Here is a 21,521-nt window from a genome sequence, read left to right on the forward strand (position 1 = left end):
ACGGAGGGTGAGTGAGCTGCAGGCGTTATCTTCCAAGCCTCCATTCTTCTCAGTTCATCCGGACGAACTGGTGCTTCGCACTAGGGCTACTTTCCTGCCAAAAGTGGTGACACCATTCCATGTGGGACCATCTGTCACCTTGCCCACCTTTCTACCCTCCTCCACATCCATCTAAGGAAGAGGAGCGACTCCACCTTTCTGGAGCCAAATATAGCGTTGTCGTTCTACCTTTACTGCATAAGACAGTTCTGTAGTAGGGGATCTCTGTGTATAGTCATAATCTAGTGAATAGTCCCGCCCATGTGCGTGGACCCCGGAGCAATCAAAAATAATCTCTTAAAGTGTCGAAAGTGTCGAAAAAATGCAGAACTGCACAGACACTTAAGAGAAAATTTAAAGACAGGTAATGCAGCCTATAAACAGGCTACACTATCCAGTACTTCAACTAGAAATTCCACCAAAAATCCACAAACAGCAAAGCCTGTCCAGATTTCCCTTGCCTTAGCAGCAAAAACCCTCTGGAATGATAGAGAGGAAGACATGGACAGACAAGCCCCATAGGCTGCCATTATGTGGCTCAAAACAGGATACTGTGCCTTTAAGAGAACTTTCCAGAACTTCACAGTATCCCAGAATGCACTGCAACTTTCTTTATCTGGCGGCACGGTGGATGAAGAGGAGGTAGAGTGTAATTTCCTGGCCGCCGTCACTATCACCGAATCCGGTACCGGATCTACTCTCAGAAATTCAGGGTCCGAATCCGGGGCCTGTACTTCTTTAGAAGTCGGTAGGGAGCGGCCTTCACCACCGCCGGTGTGAGGAACAGCTCCTCTGCAGGTTCTTTCAATCCAGGTACTAGTGGTAGAAGAGGGCGAGACACATGCTTCTTGTGAAGCGTCTCAAATATCACTGACGTCGAAGGTGTAGGAGCCGTCACAGCGATACCCAACTTCGCAGCCCCCCTCAGGAGAACCTCCTGGAAAGTGGCAATGTCATCCACTGGAGAAACCCTGGTCTCAGGGGAGACCGATAAGGTCGCCGAGTAGGAACTGGTCCTGGAAGAGTCCGTGCGGGACCTAGACCCTTCCTCCTATGACGACACCTTGATCTGGTGGAGGATCTATGACGACTCCTTGATCTTCCTCTCCGTCCGGAGCGTGACCATGACCTCCTCGGCCGAGGACGATCAACCGGATCCACCGGAGCGGGTGACTTGGGCTTGGACAGGGCCTTCGGTTTAGGCGTACCCTTGGGAGGTGTCGGAAGAATAGGCAACGAGGTCGACCTCGGTGGAACCAGAGGCGGCTTCACTGGCAACCCTGACCCAGGTTGCGGTGGAGGCAACAGAGGAGGAGTAGGATTCCTCGGAGGGGGACCCCTCGGCAATGGAGGAGATGGAGTCAACTTCCCCGACGGGGTATACACCTCGTGATACACCGAGCCCGGCGAACCTCCCTCTCTACCAGCCTGGGACGTTGGCGAACTTCCCACGGCGTCAGGCCTCCTTCCACCTCTCTTCGACGTCGAAGAACGGCGACCAGACGGCGAGTGCCGGCCCCTTGACGTCGAGCGTCTCTTCTTCGGCGACGAACGCCTTCGCCTCGACGGCGACCTTCTGCGCCTCGACGGCGACCTTCTGCGCCTCGACGGCGATCTTCTGTGCCTCGACGGCGATCTTCCCTGCCTCAACGGCGACCTTGACGACGAGGACCTCCTCGACGACGAACGTCTCCTCTTCGCCAACGGCGATGTCGAACGCCGACGCCTGGCCCCGTCGATCGCTCGATGCCGACCTCGACGAGGACGACGATGAAACAGTCACCGAGGACTTCGATGGTCTTGTAACTGTGGTAGATTGATGAGACACTCTCTTGAAGCAGGTTGAAGAAAGAGTTTATTTCCAGGAGGTAACAGCTTAAACAACCACAAGTGAAGAGATGCCAGAGGATCTGAGCAACTCCCACATAAGGAATGTAGAACACAGATATGAAGCATAACAATTCTAGTAAAGCAATGTGATGTCATCTAAAAGGGATACTACACACCTTCCCCCTTTTAAAAAAAAAAAAAAACACAAAAAGAAAAAAAAAAACTAATGAACAAAATCACGTAACTTAACAGAGGTAAATTTGACACGAGAACTTTTCCTTAGGGGAACATCAGTAAATTGTGCATTAGACTTATCAACAACATGATTGGGAGCATTAGTATGAGAAACACATTGTTGAATAGGAGTGTCACATAAAGCCCTAGTTTCAAAGGACACTTGTTCTGGGGAAACTAAAGCATCAGAAAGCAAAGCATTATCATTATTCTTTAAAAGATTTCCCGAATCTCCACAGAAAGTGTCTAATAGAGCAGGGTAAGGATTATCATCAGACTCAGAAGAAAAGGGCAGAGAACACATTTTCAAGTTGGGAGTTCTACACAAAGAAACTCTACGAAAGTTCCACACTTTACCACCCTCAACTCTGACAGCTTTACGGAAAACATCTGTAACTTTACAAGGATCAGACCACTTGTTCCACCTAGAACCGGAAGACTTACCAAATTTCACACGCACCAGATCACCAATCCTAATCCCTGGTCTAGAACCAGCAGAAATAGAAGAACGCTTCATCTTTTCTTGGTATTTCAAAACCTTGCCTCTAACCTTGGATGGATCCACACCAGGCTCATTAGGAACTTTTAACTTCAACCACCAAGGCAACAATGTAGAACCAGTTTTTCTACCATTTAACAATTCAAATGGAGAAACACCTGTAACAGAATTAGGCGAAGTACGGTACAATAGCAAAGATGCACGAAGAGTTTTCCTCCAATCCAATTTGCTTTTAACAGCTAGTTGAATAGATTCCTTGATGACTCTATTGAAGCGCTCCGTTTGACCATTGGCCTGTGGATTGTAATTAGACACCCTTTTGTGTACAACACCACACCTAACAAGAAAAGAAGACAATTCACTACTGATGAATTGTGGACCATTATCCGATGCCAATTCAGCTGGGATTCCTTCTCTGCAAAATATTTCATCAAGAAAATCAACAACTTGAGAAGAACCAATTCTGTCAACCACCTTTATTTCTGGCCATTTTGAGAAGTAATCGATCAAAACTAGAATGAAAACAGATTTATTATCCATTAAATCAAGAAGGCCAACAATATCGATACCAAGTTTCTTCCAAGGGCACATAGTATATTCAACAGGAGAAATCTCCGTTTTGGCAGCCAGAGGTTTAACTGACTTATCACTGCTGGCACAGGGAGAACATGAACTGACCCACTTATCTACCATTCTATCAATACCGGGCCACCAGTAAAACTCCCGGATTCTCCTTTTTGTATTGGACATACCCATATGTCCCTCATGTGCCATACAAATGATCTTTTCTCGCAAATCACTTGGAGGGACTATCTTATCTCCTCTGGTTATAAAACCCTGATCAAACATGGGTTCTTCTCTTATTTTACTGAAAGACAAAACATCACCAGAAAGTTTCCTTTCTTCAGGCCAACCGTGTTTTAAAAAATCCACTACATTGGACAAAGAAACATCCTTACACATGGCATCCCTCCAAACAGTTTCAGAAATAACACTGGATGTAGTATTACACTTCGGATCATTGATGTCATTAATGGTTAACACCATGTCACTATCACTAGGAGACTCATCTAATATCTCCGAAGATACACATGGCAATCTAGACATGCAATCTGCATGAAAATTTAAACGACCAGGCACATATTCCACTGTGCATTGAAATTCTTGTAATTTGGCTGCTAAACGTGCCAAACGTGCTGTCAAAGTACGACCACCTCCAGCAGCTAACATGTTTATTAAAGGTTTATGGTCAGTTCGCAAACGGAATCTTGTGCCCCAAAGAAACTGCCTGAAATGTTCAACTGCCCACGTACAAGCTAAAAGTTCCGTCTCAATAGTGGAGTAATTGAATTCAGCACCACGAAGCGTACGAGAAGCATAAGAAACAACATACTCCTCACCCATATTCTTTTGCATGAGCACAGAACCAAGACCAACATTACTTGCGTCCACGCACACAATGCATTCTCTACCCAAATCAAAAGGTCTAAAAAAAGGGGCGTTGACAATTTCTTCTTTAAGTGATTCAATGGCAATTTGTTGTTCATTATTCCAAATAAATTTTGCATCTTTTTTTAACAACAGTCTTAAAGAATGAACCTTAGATGAATAATCTTGTACGAATTTCCTATAAAATTCCGTAAGACCTAAAAATGATACCAACTGTTCCTTATTGCTAGGGGCAGGAGCTTTAGTAATGCTTTGAATGTGATTATGCTTGGGTTTAATGCCTTGAGCAGAAATTTCATGTCCCAAGTATTCTACAGTACTTTGTCTAAATTTGCACTTTGAAAATTTCAAGGTCAACCCTTTTCCCTGAACACCGCTTACCACTTTATCTAAATTACTATTGTGGTCCTCAAAATTTTTCCTATAAATTAAAATATCGTCTTGGAACGCTATGGCGTTATTACAACCTTCCAAAACATCTTTCATAAGCCTTTGGAATACTGACGCCGCACTGGCCAAACCAAATGGCATACGACGGAATTGGAACATACCCTCTGGCGTTATGAAAGTAGTAAGGAATTTAGAATCTTCGTGGAGTAGGACCTGGTGATAAGCGCTAGCTAAATCCAAGGTTGAAAAAACACAAGCACCAGAAAGAGTGGAGATTAGTTCATGAATGTTGGGTAATGGATGTCTATCGATCCAAATTTCACTGTTCAAACTGCGGAGGTCGACACATAGACGAAGTTCGCCATTGCTTTTAATTGATAAAACTACTGGAGAAACCCAGGGAGAGGATTCAGTTGGTTCAATAATACCCCGAGACACCAAGTCTAACAAAATATTTTTCAATTTGTCTCAGTAGGCTAGAGGTACATTTCTAACTCTATGTCGGACAGGCGTAGCACTTTCCTTTAAAATAATTTTGTGTTTAAAATTTGCAAATTCGCCTAAAGTGTCAGAAAAAATATCTGGAAATTTGCTCTTAATCTTGAGAGTGAATTCATCATCAACAGAAGGTACTAGGTAAACTGGTGGAGAAGCATTGGGATCTAGTTTGATTCCTAACTCATGTTGATGTGGCTAACTTAGGATAGAAGCTCCTTTAGATGCAACATAAATTTTACCTTTGATATTCTTATGTTTAAATTTAATGTCAGCCCACATAAAACCCAACAAGTCAATTTTCTGGCCAGTATATCCACCAGGACGAACATCAGATGGAAGTAAACTAGAAGACTTCCAGTGCTTGTTAAAAATGTCACTACCAATGATACTGTACCAAGCACAAGAATCTATGAGCATAGACATTTCTACCCCATTTATCAATATTATGTCCTTGGGAAAACCTTTACATTTGGTGTCACCAACACATAATAACGTGTTAATTTCCTGGATTTCTTCTGAATTTTCATACTCTGAATCAGTTAACAAATTTACTTTTTGTAGGGATCTACACATTTTGCTAAAATGTCCAGATTTTTTACATTTTATGCAAATTTTATTCCATGCTGGACAACCTCTGTAATTGCCAACATGATCGTTGGCTCCACACCTATAACAAATTACTTGGTTCTTCTTGCCAGGAAATTTGTTGTCTCTTTTGAAATACTCTTTTTTTATTTTGAGTAAAAGGGAACTTCTTTTGATTATGGGCTTCCTTAACTAAGGCAACCTCAGGAATTATTACTTTATTCTTAACATCCTGACCTCTAATCTCACTTACAAAGAGTTCAGATTGTTCAATGCCTTTGGCAATGTTCAATACAGCATTAAGAGAAGACTCGGTTCCCATCCATAGACGTTCTTGGATCTTTTTGCTTTTGGTCTTCATCATTATTTGGTCTCTTAATACCTGTTCAAAATTGATTGTTTCAAAGGCACAAGAACCTGCTAAAGTTCGTAATGCAGCTACCTAGTTTTCAATAGACTCATCGTCTTTCTGTGCCCCAGAATAAAACTTAAATCTCTCCATAACAGTATTAATTTTTCTTCCAAACCTAGAAGCTAATTGTTTTATTACCACCTCAAAAATATTAAAATCACCTGCACCCTCAATAGGAGGTACATTTTCTAATTCTTTAAGGCCAGCCAGCACCTCCAAGACAATTTTTTAACAGTGCCAACTTCCTTTTAGGAAAGCAACCATCTTCCTTCATTACATCCACATATGCTAAAAATGTGGGATACCATAGATCCCATTCTACTTTGGGATCCCCAGCAACAGATAAAAAGTGTAAAGGAGAAATAATGTTGTTTGACATTTCAGGTAAATACAATACACAATTCAATAAGAGAAATTGTACAATTTAAGAAAATAATAAATTAACAAAAAAAATGTAGTCACTGTGGTCAATCTCGTTTCTGTGAAAGAGGAAAATAAAGAATTAATAAAATAAATGTAGTCACCGTTGTCGACTTCGTTTCCATGAAAGAAATACTGAAGAAGTTGACAATCAGGAGCTGTTTGCTGAAGTCCGTCGAATTCGGATGTTCGTTATGTGGAGAAATACTGGTAAAATAAATTGTGCAAGGTCAAAATTAATAGTGTAGCGTTTATCGGCCAAAATAAACAACAATGCGTCAGGAAAATGGCCGCGCGTCACGTCAAAGCGTGTGATTCTTTGACCTTAGCAACGCTAGGACGCTATCAAACGTCACGCCTTAGCAACGCTAGGACGCTTTCATCAAACGTCATAGAGAGCGTTGACGCGCGGGCAGCTCAAGCAACAACAAGAGTTCTGAAGCTCGCTCGGGATCGAGGAACCACTAACCACGTTTGAAAAATGCAGGTATGAAAGATTAAAGTCTTTTGTATTAGGAGAGCTGATTAACATGAATTTGATGCGTTTAAACAAAACAGTTGAACACGAATCGCGTAAAATTTGTAAGGCGACTTCGGTATGTCAAATCCATAAAATTAAGTGAGAGGAAACACCCTCAATGTCCGAAATGACAAAAACGTGTAAAGTCAATAAAATCCGATAACAAACACTGCCGCAGGTGCAATCAAGGCACGAGGTTAATTACTGCCGCTGGTGCGATCATTTACACATGAAATAGTGGTAAAAGAAATACCTTTGAGACGTGTGAACGCTGTTCCTCAAATGTTTCTTCTTCTTTTAAAAAAAAAAAAAAATACTTGCTTCAAAGAGTTGGTTCTTCAAGATCCCGGTCGTCGCCAATTTATGTGGTAGATTGATGAGACACTCTCTTGAAGCAGGTTGAAGAAAGAGTTTATTTCCAGGAGGTAACAGCTTAAACAACCACAAGTGAAGAGATGCCAGAGGATCTGAGCAACTCCCACATAAGGAACGTAGATACAGATATGAGGCATAACAATTCTAGTAAAGCAATGTGATGTCATCTAAAAGGGATACTACAGTAACATCCCTCGACGCCGAGCGTCGACGTCGTTTAGACTCCGACGATGGGGAACAGACCGTAGTCATTCCTCTCGACGCCGTAGTGGGCGCAATCGACCCAGGTGGAGAATGGTGACGTTTGCTGGCCTTCCTGCCCCTGGGCACCCCCCAGAGGCCTCAGCATGGGCGGAAGAAGCCCCTCCAGACCCACCTTGTGCCTTCAATCTTCTTTCCTCGAGGCCCTGAAGTCTGATCTTCTTCCTGTCCTTCAGGGTCCTGCCAGAGAAGCCTTGACAGATCACACAATCCTCTGGGACATGTGAAGAAGGAAGGCAGAGGATACACACCTCATGGGGATCCGATTTGGCCTTCTTCCTGGAGCACTCCGGGCATTTATCGAATAATGCAGGCATATTCGACAAAAAACAGAGTGCAAGAACCAAAGAGAAAGGCACTAAAGTACTTAACTATGAGAAAACTAGTGAAAAATCACCAAAAACCCTTAAAAAGGGAGAGCTCAATGCTCCAGGGTCCTGCTTGCAGGAGCCGGAAAAAAGAACTGAAAGTAAAAGGGACCTGCAGTGCATTCTGGGATACTGTGAAGTTCTGGAAAGTTCTCTTAAAGGCACAGTATCCTGTTTTGAGCCACATAATGGCAGTCTATGGGGCTTGTCTGTCCATGTCTTCCTCTCTATCATTCCAGAGGGTTTTTGCTGCTAAGGCAAGGGAAATCTGGACAGGCTTTGCTGTTTGTGGATTTTTGGTGGATTTTCTAGTTGAAGTACTGGACAGTGTAGCCTGTTTATAGGCTGCATTATCTGTCTTTAAATTCTCTCTTAAGTGTCTGTGCAGTTCTGCATTTTTCGACACTTTAAGAGATTATTTTTGATTGCTCCGGGGTCCACGCACATGGGCGGGACTAGTCACTAGATTATGACTATAACAGAGATACCCCTACTACAGAACTGGAGTTACAGGACAGAAACTACTCCTTCCGGGTGGAGGACCAACTCTTCGTGGGGTATGTTGGTGTGAAGAAAGGTCGAATGGTGCAGAAATGGACCACATCTTGATGGGTATTTCTCTGCATGAAGATCTGCTACGCAAGGGCAACGAAGCAGCCTCCTTAAGGTGTAAGGGCTCATTCCACCAGACCTAAAGCTGCGACCACTGCATGAGCATGTGGAGTCCTAGTCCTGGACATCTGCCACGCAGCAATGTGTTCTTCCTAAACACATTTAGCAAGCATTGCTGCTGGACAGTCAGATCCTCACAGATGGACATTTCACCTGTTCGGTCCTGCAGGACTTCCTAGTTTAAATTTGTCTGCTGGCCCACCACCGCGGATGGCATGGCTTTGGTATCTACTCAAAGGTAAGAAATCTGCAACTAGAAGCCTCCATCAGATGGACAAGTTATTTACCTTCATTAAAGCCTTATCTGGTAGATATATCTAATAATGGTGAAGATTGTGGATTTCACGTTTGAGACAGTGAGTTTTGCGTCTCATATGTATCTTCATTTTTAGGTATTCATTACAGTGTCTTATGCTTTGTTCTTTATAACACAAAACCTGTTCCTTGGCAATTTCAGGGTAATCTGTCAGTGATCTATAAATAAAGAGTGACTCAACCGCATTCTAGGCATTGTGTAAGCTCTGAGGTAAAACAAAAAAACACCTGGGGAAATATCGAGGACATTTTTTGCATGAGATGTATGCCATTATTTACAGAATAACAAATGAAAACAGTGTGAATGACAGGTACAGTGCTTTGTATTTATCCTCATCGCATGTTTTCATGCACAATTTTCTTTAGTTCGAATCTATGGATATTCCAAATGCAAAAAGTAATAGCTACTGAGCCAGTACTTAGCAAATAGAGAACAGCACAATTGCCTTAGGAGAGGGAGAGAGAGAGAGAGAGAGGGAGGTGGGTGGTTGGGGGGGACTGGGGGGAGGGGTGCGTGTGTGTGTGTGTGTTTGTTTGTTATAATATGATCCAGCTGTATGAACATCAAGAATTGGTTCGCACAAGATATATGACCTCTTTGAATGATGGAAGGGCCAATGTAAAACATGAGTCTGGAATCCCGATTTAAATCACCTGATAATGAAATTAAACACAAGAATAATGGTTGTATTTGATAACCGAAATGATGAGATTTAATTACAAGTTGTTCTTCCAAAAATATGTGACTAAACCCACTGGAGGGTATTCTGAGACTGTGCCCTTTGAAATTGGAAATGCCCAGTAAGTATAATATATACATTAAGTATTTAATATATGAGTTGAGCAGTTTGGAAAGAACAGAAATTCACTATTATTATGATTATACTCTATTGCTGTCATTAACAATAATCTTACTGCATGTAGGTTACATGAAAATATAGCTAATACTAAGTTTACTATTATTCACTAGATGTTCTTTAAAACTTGCACCACTATGTACAAATACACTACATTACCCAGAATGCCATACAGATGATCAAAGGAAATGAGCCAAAAATATGACGTACTTAGCGTGCTCCCGATATGATGATCACATTCTCGTGAAAAAGGTCTCTGCGAGACCGAAACGCACTGGGACATCGTCATTATTTGGTTTTGAAATAGATTAAAAAAATAACATTAAAAGGAATTACAAACCACCCGTGAGTGCAACCCAATTCTTTACGATCGTAAAGCTGTATATTAATGGAGATGCTCTGCCCTTAACGGGCACCGTACTGCCCGCTATAGAGCGCCGACACACCCAGGGAAATCACGCCTGGAAAGTAGACGTGAATTGCTGGAGAAGGCGACCGCCGGCAACATGGAGGACGACAGCCACCTCCCCCAGTGGTTACCGAACAGCAGGAACATGATAATTGACAACCGGAGGATCATGAACATCACAAAACTCCTCAGTAGGTAAGTGGGGGGTGGTCAAAAATCAATCGAAAGCGCTCAATTGCAGTAGACGGTTGGATTCATGATTTACTGCTCAAATCCAGAACTACAAATGAGCAACCAAGCAGGCAGCTGCATATTTCAAACAGGAAATAGACATCTAAGCAGTGATTTGAAACGGGTGGTACACCTTATAAAGACCAAAATGGAACAATATCTTAACTTTAAACAATCGAATGTAAATGATGGATATCAGAGAAGCAAAACGAAATGCCATTAAGGCTACAATTTTTGAGCAAACAAGCTCCATTTCGCACACGGGACCAAAAAAGACAATACAAACAGAACAACAGATACTATAAGTAAACTTAAACTTTGGGAAAAATTGTTATAGAAGAAAATCAACTAGTGGTGGGAAGTACTATCCCTTTTTTTAAAATTGTTTTATTGAAACCTTTTACAGTATTACATCAACACTTTGGGATAAGTGTCCACATTGGCTGGATGCAGTAACGACCCACAGCGGGCACTTGATGCCTAATTAAGATCACAACTAGACAAATATTACAATATAAGCATACAACGGTAGACAAGTGCATTATGCACATCCTAGATACATATTAGTGAATTCTCAAGGGCTCTCCCAATCTCCTCCCAAAATATGACAATCCCAAACAAAAAGCAAACTAGTTCGATGTTCAGCAATTCTAATTATCATCACTTCCTTCTGGCTCCCTAGTTTCTTTTCCCACAAGCTATTTCTGATATAGCCCCCAAAAACGCTTAGGTCGATTCCAGGGAGGCAACAACTCATTGTAGATTTCTGACTGTGTATCGCAGACTATATCGACACAGTCTCTCTGGTGTGTAATTTACCCTGTTGAGAAATTTAAAATTAATGATGCGGTGCCTTCCATTTAGCAAGATGTTTGGTCATTTCGCAGCACTACCGCCACTTGCTGTCATCTATAATAAAGCCTAGGTTGCCTTGCCATTCTATTCTTAGTCTCCTGCATCATGTAATAAATGGTAGTCACTGTCTTTGCAGGGGAGGAGGAGCGTAGTAGGAAAGAATTGGGTGGCAGTTGCCGGGGGGGTCCTGGATATCATCCCCAAGCAATTCATGCAACTCAAGTCTGACCCTGTAGAAGTGATATTGAGTGATAGTCAATGAGTCACGTCCTTCAGTCTAGACATCAGCCCACCTCCGGAACACTCCTTTCAGAAATAGATCTCCCAGCTTGGTGATGTTCCATTTCTTTAGTTCTAGAATAACTTGCTTTTCCCTGCTAACTTTGAGTCAGTGACACCAGTATAAAGGCATCAAAGGTGAATACATGAGTGCGCCTGCCTGTCTGATTAATAAGTCATGCCACGCGTGAACCATACAGTTAATGGAGTCCAATGTGCTAGGTCTCCTAGATGGGGCCTGAAACAGTGTCTACTTAAGAATGTAAACATCTGCAGCCACCCCCTCAATTTGCAAGTGCTGAAGACTCTGTGGGCCGTGTATCCAGTGGTGTGCACGAGAACAATGCTCAGCTCTGTAATATAACTCTTAAGTCTGATGCTTTGAGCCCATCCATAGATGAATGTTCTTAATCTATCCAAAAGACAAATGAAAGCCTCTGAGATTTCACTGTTGAATATGGGACTCAACTTTTGTACTGTAAGCTGTATGGACCTTGAACAGACATGGATAGATTTATATAAATACATCAGGAAAATAAAATTAGCCAAAATATTTGCTAAAAATTGAAAAATGAAAGAACATAAAAAAAAGTGGAAAAACCAGCAATTGGTCTGACAGTAGATGACAGAGCGTTTACAGTCACTAATTGACTTGGAAAACGAAGGGCGAAATCGGGAAATTTTCCAGTTTAACAGCCAGTGCCCACAAATAGGGACAGGAATAAGTGGTAAAAGAACAAGATCACATTACTACCGACAGTTACCATCTGGGAACAAGATTGATGTCTGCCATGAAGGAGTAATACAAGATCGCTACGAATTAACAAAGGAAAAATATGTCAACAACCTGACATTTCAAGAGAAAAAGTCTCTTTAAGAATTACAAAAAGACGAGTTACTAGAGATCAAAATAGCGGACAAAGGTGGAAAGTACATGAGGAAAGCGTACTCCCAATTAAAGAATAGTGATTATTATGAAAAACTAAAAGAATAGCCAAAGTCACAATACAAAAAAGAACTACATGAAAAATTAAACTTTTGGAAATAGATGAACTTATTGGGCGATGATGAACAGAGATATTCAACAACTAGCCACCCGGTAACAGCAACGATTTACTATCTACTAAAAATTCACAAGCTCCCAACTAAACCACCAGGGAGACCGATAATATCAGCTAAGGGTACATTATTGGAACTTATTGCAAACTACATTGACTTCTTACTCATGTCCTATGTTCAAGATCTTAACTCCTTCCTCAGAGATACAAGTGACTTATTAGGACACCTACAAGAAATTCCATGGCAGAATACATTCAAACTAATCATGATGGATGTAATGTCATTGTATACTAACATTGAGAATGAATTGGTTTAACAGCTTGCAAATACATCTTGGAGAATGTATATGTATGCATGTATATATGTATATGTGTGTATGTATATATATATATATATGTGTGTGTGTGTGTGTGTATGTATACGTGTGTCTATATACATGCATGTCTATATGTGTGTGTGTGTGTATATATATATATATATATATATATATGTGTGTGTGGGTACATATATATTTATGATCAAGTTTTGTGTTTCATTGTAGGGGGAATTTAGACATATGTAATATTTTTCTACCAAGAGCTTCTTGGCATAAGGGGAAGGACCAAAGACATTTCAACATTAATAGGAATGTTGGAGTCCTTGTTGAAATGCATTAAAGTTTTGCTCAAACTGCTACTTTTGATAATCGGGTGGTAGCTGTTACCAAAACGATCATGCTGCAGACCCTGCTCAATGTTTTCCAGAGATTACATTTGTAATTGAGGTGATGTTCTTCAGGTATCAGAGTGTAAATTGGTAGGCTGCCTATTTTATGGGAAGATGATTTCAGAGATTGCCTCATTAGATCTCTAGCTGCCGTATGAGCAAGGAGGTCTTCTAAATTGTTTATATGGCCTCCAATGTACACTTTATGACATAATGAAGTGCCTGAGCTGCTACTCCAGAAAACTTGTTGGATTATAGTTACAGCTCACTGCATATCTGGCCTCTTGTTTGTTTGCATAAACCCTGAGCCATACAGCTATTGCAGATGGAAACAGTTACCAGTACAGAATTTACTGTGGTTCTCTGCTTTGGAAATCCCTTATTCACAACCAGCCCCACTGTGGCAGCTAAAAGAGGGCATATGCAGTAATTGATAAGAGCTCACATTTTTTAAGAATAACAATTATATTACATTAGGAGAGTAAGTGGAAGGAGAAAAATGTGTGTGGACATGGCTGATAGTTCTTCCTTGCTTGACAGTCCTTGTGATGTATCAGAATCATGAAGGTGGCCAGAGTAGCTCTGCCTGCCTCCTTAACACTCGCTCGGCAGGCAAGCATCAACTGCAATTATTTAACCTCCTTACCTCCGATTCCCATGACTTTCTGTTTTTAACAGAAACTTGGTTCTCGGAGGCTTCTCTCCCTGACATCCTGGCCATCCTCCCCGATTCCTACTACGCCCTCCGGGCTGATCGCCCTGACGGCAGGATCGGAGGCGGCGTTGCCATGATTGTTCGGGCCAGTCTCCAATTCCAGCTTCTCCCTCAATCTTCCATAGCTGGAGTGGATTTTTTGGTTGCCCGTTCCACTAATCTTCCCGCCCCTCTGACAGTTGTCCTTGTGTACCGCCCCCCCTGAATATGCCTTTGTTTGTGGCCTCCCTGCAGGAACTCCTTGCTACCCTAGTAGTTAACAACTCCTCGGTTCTCCTGCTGGGAGACTTCAATTACTGGCCTGGTGATCCCAGGGAGGACCTGGCGTCCAAGGACTTCACGGCCACCCTCTTGTGTCTTAACCTTCTGTCTCACGTTTCTGCTCCCACCCATAACCTTGGTCACACATTGGACCAAGTCTGGTCATCTTAGGACATTGTCTCTCCCCCTAGCATCCTTCCTTGTACCTGGTCTGACCACTCTCTTATTTTCTTCACTATTAATCTCGGTTCCCTTCACAAATCCTCTCGCCCCAAGAACATCTTTGCACGCAGCTGGAACCCTGTGAACCTCCCTTCCCTTTCCCTCTCCTTGGCATCCTCTCTTCCTGACCTCAACGGCCTTCCTCTCGATCTTCAGGCTGTCGCAGTCAGCAATTGGTTATCTTCTGGTTGTGATCTAGTTGCCCCTCTTAAAATAGTCAAGTCTATTCGCCCTCACGAGGCCCATAGATGGTTCAACTCTGAACTCAAGGTCCTTAAACTGGAACTTAGACGCTCTGAGCGTCTTTGGCGCCGCAGTTATTGCCCCGATCTTAAGGCCAAATATAAACGTCTTCTTAATGATTATAAGAAAGCTATCCATGTGTCCAAGACCAAGTATTTCTCTGAGCAGGTAGCATTATCCGCTAATAAATCTAAAGAGATCTTTTCCTTGGTCACTAATCTGGCCACTTCCGATCGTGTCTGCCCCAAGCTCATCCCTTCCCAGGCCCTCTGTTCTTCTTTAAACGACTTCTTTATTGAGAAGATCGCTAAAATTAAATCCAACATTCCTACCACTCCCTTCCCTCTCCCTCATCCTGCCCTTCCTGTGTCTAACTCTTCCTTTGCTTCCTTTCCACCTATTTCCTTGGACTCCTTTCTGGCTTTACTTACCAAAATCAAGTCTGGCTCCCCTGCCGATTGTGCCCCTGCCCGCGTGCTGAGAACTCTCTTTACCTCCTGCCCCACTACTCCTCTTTCCTTTCTTAATGCTTCCCTTTCAACTGGCTTGGTCCCCTCCTCATTTAAATCTGCAATTGTTTTTCCCATCCTCAAAAAACCTGGTCTTGATTCTTCCCTCCCTTCTAATTTCAGACCTATTTCTCTTCTTCCCTATCTTGCCAAAATCCTCGAAAGCTATGTCACTTCCTGTCTTTCCTCTTATATTGAGCAGAACCATCTCCTTTCTTCCCACCAAGCAGGCTTCCGCTCGGGCCACTCGACCGAGTCAGTGGTGCTTGCGGTTCTCGATGAGTTGAAGGCCAAGGCTGACACCAACTCCGCTCAAGCTTTGGTTCTCCTGGATGTATCCGCTGCGTTTGACACGGTCGATCACACCATCCTTCTTGACCGTGTCAGCGCAGCGGGCATCCGAGGCTCCTCTCTCTCCTGGATCACGTCCTTTCTCTCAGGACGCTCACAAGCTGTTCACCTCTCTGGTTTCTCTGCCTCCCCCCTCCCGGTGTCCTGTGGGGTTTCCCAAGGTTCCTCTCTTTCCCCTCTTCTTTTCAATCTTTATATTCGCCCTCTTATTGTTTCTCTTCTCGATCTGGTGGTCTCTGTGTACAACGACGCAGATGACCTCCAGCTCGTCTTTGATCTTTCTTCCTCTTCTCACTCCTTATCTTTTTTTCGCTCCACTCTGGTTTTTATTTCTGGATGGATGAGCGCCAATCACCTCAAGCTCAATCCAGACAAGACTGAGCTTGTCTTGACGGGTGGCTCATCCAGCCCCTGGTCCTCTGCTTTCTGGCCCCCTATTTTTGGTCCCCCTCCTACCCCTGTTCCTTCCGTCAAAACGCTGGGCATTAAGGTCAGCCATGACCTGTCAATGCACGGCCTCTGTCTGATCCGCAAAATTTCCCGTTTTTTTCCCTTGATTCCCTCAAAATCATAATTTCGGCCCTCATCACTTCCCGCCTTGATTATGGAAACAGCTTGTTCGTGGGTATCCCTGCCTACGAAACCCGTCGTCTCCAAGCAATCCAAAATCAGGCTGCCCGACTTATTTTTCATTTTCCCAAAACTTACCATATCACTCCCGTCCTCAAATCTCTCCACTTGCTCCCCGTTCTACAGAGATCCCTGTTTAAACTAGGGTGTCTAGTCTTTCGGGCTGTCGATCGCTCTGCTCCGGCGTTCATCAATTCTCTGATCTCCACCCACACCTCTGCCCGCACCCTTCGCTCATCTACCTCTGCCCTCCTCACTGTTCCCCGCTTTCGTAAATCCCGCACTGGTGGAACCAGATTCTCTGTTCTTGCCCCCCGGTTCTGGAACTCTCTCCCTCTCTCCATGCGTTCTATTCCTATCTTTTCACACTTCCGTAAAGCGCTCAAAACATTCTTGTTTGCCCAGGCCTACCCCTGCTAACTTCCTCGGCCCTGTCTGTTCTGTTCAGTAGAGCCGTTTGGCCACCGTGCGCTCTATAAATACCTTATTTCATTTCATTTAATTTCAATGGCTTTGTTTCCAAACATATATTAACTTTGCCTAATACAGGAAGGTGTGAACAGAGAGAATGGGTTTGGATTGAAAGGACAGGAAGATTTGGCGCTCAAGGCTGTATGATCACTGAGTATGTCTTTAGGTGTAGCAGTCATGCGGTGCATACAGGTCTGAGGAAAACAAACCCAGACCGCAAACAACCCCTGTACTGGTGTAGGGAGACCTACACCAAACAGAAGAGAAACAAGTCCTCTGCACATGCTTATATAGTAATCGGTCCTGAGGTCAGGACTCAACAATTAGAAACAAAGTTCATATGGATGAAATGACGGTCAAACACCAGGTTTTCGCATGTAGAGAAGATTTATAAGTCAATCTGGATCAGTACAATTGATAATAGCCAGCCGACATGTGTTTCGTCACACCGTGAAGGAGATGTGACTCATCAGGGCTTGGAAGGACATGGGGGAAAAAACAAAGCACAAATAAAAATAAAGAGGGGCAAACTAAACTTTCAGCAAAATGGCTGGGTGACTCTGTGGAAATGGGAGATCACCTAAGTGAATTTGGAGACCCTATGATGCGTAAAGACACAAGCGTAAGACAAAAAAGACCCTAGAAACCAAGACATTGTGTGAGGTGTAACGGTTGTGTATTAAAACATAAGCTTCATCATTTGTCTGTATATATCGTCGTCCATTCTAAGAGAAGACAAAAATTCCTAAGTATACCAGAGTGCGTGACAAGAGTGAAGTGCATCTAAGGCTGTGATGTACTGTAGATGACGATCGTATTTGAAGTAAGTAATAAAACATTGCAAAATCCATAACACATAAAATGGTATTGCGGCGGGAAGTATTTAAAGTATAACATAGCATGTCAAAAAACTACACCACGGACGTTCAAGGGAGAGATGAAAAACAGGAGGAAGTATAAGGCAGAGCACACAGTGGAGTCTAGCAGGTGATAACATTTTCGATGCAAAATGAAAACCGCGTTGCTGTTGTCCAAAATAGGATTTAACGATTAGCGTGAGGCAGAATATAATCAAGGAAAAACAGTCTGTAAGACATTAATAATGGTATAGCGGAGTGCACTAGAGTGTCGTAACTAATACATTCGATGGAGAAAAAGCTGGTCTGTGACATGCTAGCTATCTTGCAAATTGAGTAGCGGTAATCCAAAGGTAAGTTTAGAATGATAACAAGACAAAACACTAAGAAACTGTACAAGGCGAGTATCACCAGAAAGCAGATTAATGTTAAAACATGTGTATCCCTGCATGTAATACTTGCTACAGCAGGATGATTCGAAAATGGGAAAAGAGTGTTACAATCATATGTTCAACAAGTTGTAATAAGGCCGGAAGAGGCGCACAAATGAAGACAGTACAAAGTTCCATGGGAGTGGTGAGGGAGACTAGAAAAGAGTAAAAAAGGGAAAGAGGTCAAGTATGAGGAGATAAGAAAAAAGAAGAAAAAACAGACCCAAAATAATGGGCGTAGTAGGTTTGCTAAATACCTGTTAATTCTGTGATAATCTAGTCTGTGGCTGAAATGTTAAAAAAGAGCGGTCTAAGTAAAAGATGGTGAAGGGATAATGGAAGTAACGGTCTCAAGGCGAGAGTGAAAGTCAAGCTTACCATGGTGGCGGTTCAAACGTCACAGCCGGCCGCATGTGAACCAATGGGGATAAATCGAAGTTAATGCCCTACTCGATGTAGCATGAGCGAGGAATCCGGACGGGTGCGTCCCAGATTCAAAGCCGGGACCTGAAAAGCGGAAATAAGAGCAGCATGAGAGTGTGCACTTTAAGTGACTGGTGGTATCCTGGTACGAGGGGACAGAGCTATTCTTACCTTGAATAAAAGAAGAGAAGCGCACGGGCCACTGCGGGTTGTAGAGCGTTCTGATTCCATGTAGAGGAACCATGGCTGTTATTCGTGCAATGAAAGAAATACCATCACCAGAGTGATTTGTGGCGTGGTGGGCGGGGCCTTCTCCCAGTACCGTGACCGGCTCTAGAGAGCTGACCCTGAATTGGGTTAGAAATTGAAACCACCGGAAGTGGGGTTTCTTAAAGTATGAGTGACGGTATGTTGCAATATGATGAGGATGCATATGGCATTGTATGCAGAAATATAGAGTGAAATAGACAAAATAAAGGGAAAAGAGTGTGCAGAAAATAGAAACGCTCTGTGCTGTCAGGATGGCGACTTTACACAAGGGAAACTGGCAAGTATAGGCTCAATGAGGTCTATAGTAAGGGACAGATATTAAGGGTGAGAGTAAAGGATAGAAATACAGGGAGTCATGTGAAAACACATGAGCGCAAACTTGTGCCAGAATAATTTAGAGTAAAGAGAGGGGGGTCGAAAGACAGGAGGTCAGACGAGAAAAGAGTGCAGGCGAGTTAAATGTAAATGTAAATGTGGTTGAGCTTATATAGCGCACAGCTACCCGCAGTGGGTGTCCCGGCGCTTGCTTAGGGAACCCGTCCTGATATTCCCCTGTGTGATAGCCCCAGCGGGTATCCACAAGGTGAAAGTCAGGCATCCCGCCGCGAGGGGCCGTTGTGGAGATTAAGCAAGCTATTGCCCAGAGTCGCAGAGTGTGAACCCGTGAGTCGAGAAGGCACCGGAGCGAGAATTATCGAGTCCGTGGAATTTTTAGCCCAAGACCCGCCGAGGCGGGGAATTGAACCCTGGTCCAGGACCGATCTCAGCTTCCGGGTCTGCCGCCTCTAACCCCTGAGCCACAGTTCTTATACAGAATGAATTCAAAGTGGAGAAAGTTAGAGAGCAAATGGCTGTGAGACTGACTGTGGGAGTAGCAGAAAGAAGAATATTAGATGTGTTTACAAATAATTATTTCTGGACAGTAAAAGGACAATGAAACGGTGAAAAGATTAGAATTACAGTATGATAGAACAAAGTGTGTGAACACTATAAGTGGACATTATTGTGAAAGTAAAAACATCATAAGTACTATTCATTATCTGCAAGTAAAAAGGGGACAATAATACGGTCAAAAGGTAGAATTGGCAGTGTGGTAAATTCAAGTATGTGATCACTACAAGTTGACATTATTGTGTGTGTATATAACATCCTAAGTGTATCTTTTGCGAACAAATAGTTATCAGGAATTACAAAGAATACAAACTGCACAATCCGTGAGTGTTCAAGACCCAAGGAAGTATTGCAGCTCATGATCCATGTTGAGCCTGTGTTTATCTTCTTGGAGGCGCATTATCCAGGTGGCTTCTAGTCTTCTTAGCTTGAGTTACCGGTTCCCTCCTCTGGCACCGGGTTCCATGACATCAATACCATTATAGCTAAGGCTCTTGTTAGGTCCCTGTGTAGCACAGTTGTTAAATGTGTGAGGACATGGGGTATCTGGCATCCCCATTGTGCATAGCCCTCACGTGTTCCATGATACTTTCTTTCAAAGCTCTGATTGTGCTGCCCACATAGCATTTCTTACAGGTGCATTCAATTATGTAGACGACATATCTGGTGTTACAATTGATATTTCTAGTGATTTGAAACTTGCGGTTCTACCAGTCTGTAAATTCTTTAGTTCCTTTACGTGACCATTTGCATGCTCCACAGCATCCACACTTGTGGAAACCAATGGAGTAAGTGTTGAGCCAGGACGGAGTGATGGCGACAGGTGGAACTGTGGGACTGAGTCTATTCCTCAAAGTTCTAGCTCTTCTGAATGTGAACTGAGGTTTAGTTTGGATATGATCTTTGAGTGCGTCATCGTTGAGTAATGTTTTCCAGTGTTTGTTGCAGCTTTTTCTCATAATCACAGTCCTTTGCTTCAATCCACACGAGCGAGGGGATCTGTGCAAGTCCAAAATTGAGCTATTCAAATTCGTTAGAAATCTCAAATTGAGGAATTTGCCAACTCTACTAACATGGCCAAAAACACAATTAGTGTCTATTTTTGGGTCTGTTTTTTCTTCTTTTTTCTTATCTCCTCATACTTTTCCTCTTTTTCCGTTTTTTCCTCTTTTCTAGTCTCCCTCGCCACTCCCATGGTACTTTCTACTGTCTTCATTCGGCGCCTCTTCCAGCCTTATTACAACTTGTTGAACATATGATTGTAACACTCTTTTCCCATTTTCGAATCGTCCTGCTGTAGCAAGTATTACGTGCAGGGATACACATGTTTTAACATTAATCTGCTTTCTGGTGATACTCACTTTGTACAGTTTCTTAGTGTTTTGTCCTGTTATTATTCTAAACTTACCTTCAGATTACCGCTACTCAATTTGCAAGATAGCTAGCATGTCACAGACCAGCTTTTTCTCCATTGAATGTATTAGTTACGACACTCCAGTGCATTCAGCTATACCATTATTAATGTCGTACAGACTGTTTTTCCTTGATTATATTCTGCCTCACGCTAATCGTTATATCCTTTTTTCGACAACAGTAAAGATGTTTTCATTTTGCATAGAAAATGTTATCACCTGCTAGACCCCACTGTGTGCTCTGCCTTATACTTCCTCCTGTTTTTCATCTCTCCCTTGAACGTCCGTGGTGTAGTTTTTTGACATGCTATGTTATACTTTAAATACTTCCCGCCCCAATACCATTTTATGTGTTATGGATTTTGCAATGTTTTATTACTTACTTCATATACGATCGTCACCTACTGTACCTCACAGCCATAGATGCACTTCACTCTTGTCACGCACTCTGGTATACTTGAGAATTTTTGTCTTCTCTTAGAATGGACGACGATATATCGATACAGAAAAATGATGAAGCCTATGTTTTAATACACAACCGTTACACCTCACACAATGTCTTGGTTTCTAGCT

The 21,521-nt window shown here is 42.7% G+C and overlaps 1 protein-coding gene across 4 annotated transcripts in view; it reads left to right on the top strand.

Moving 5' to 3' along the window:
• The window catches only part of ITSN2 (intersectin 2), a 1,355,209-nt gene that overhangs the window by 1,077,540 nt on the left and 256,148 nt on the right, over positions 1 to 21,521 (top strand). The gene's annotated exons all lie outside the window — the stretch shown is intronic.

This window comes from Lissotriton vulgaris, chromosome 6 (assembly GCF_964263255.1).
Source record: "Lissotriton vulgaris chromosome 6, aLisVul1.2, whole genome shotgun sequence".
NCBI lineage: Eukaryota > Metazoa > Chordata > Amphibia > Caudata > Salamandridae > Lissotriton > Lissotriton vulgaris.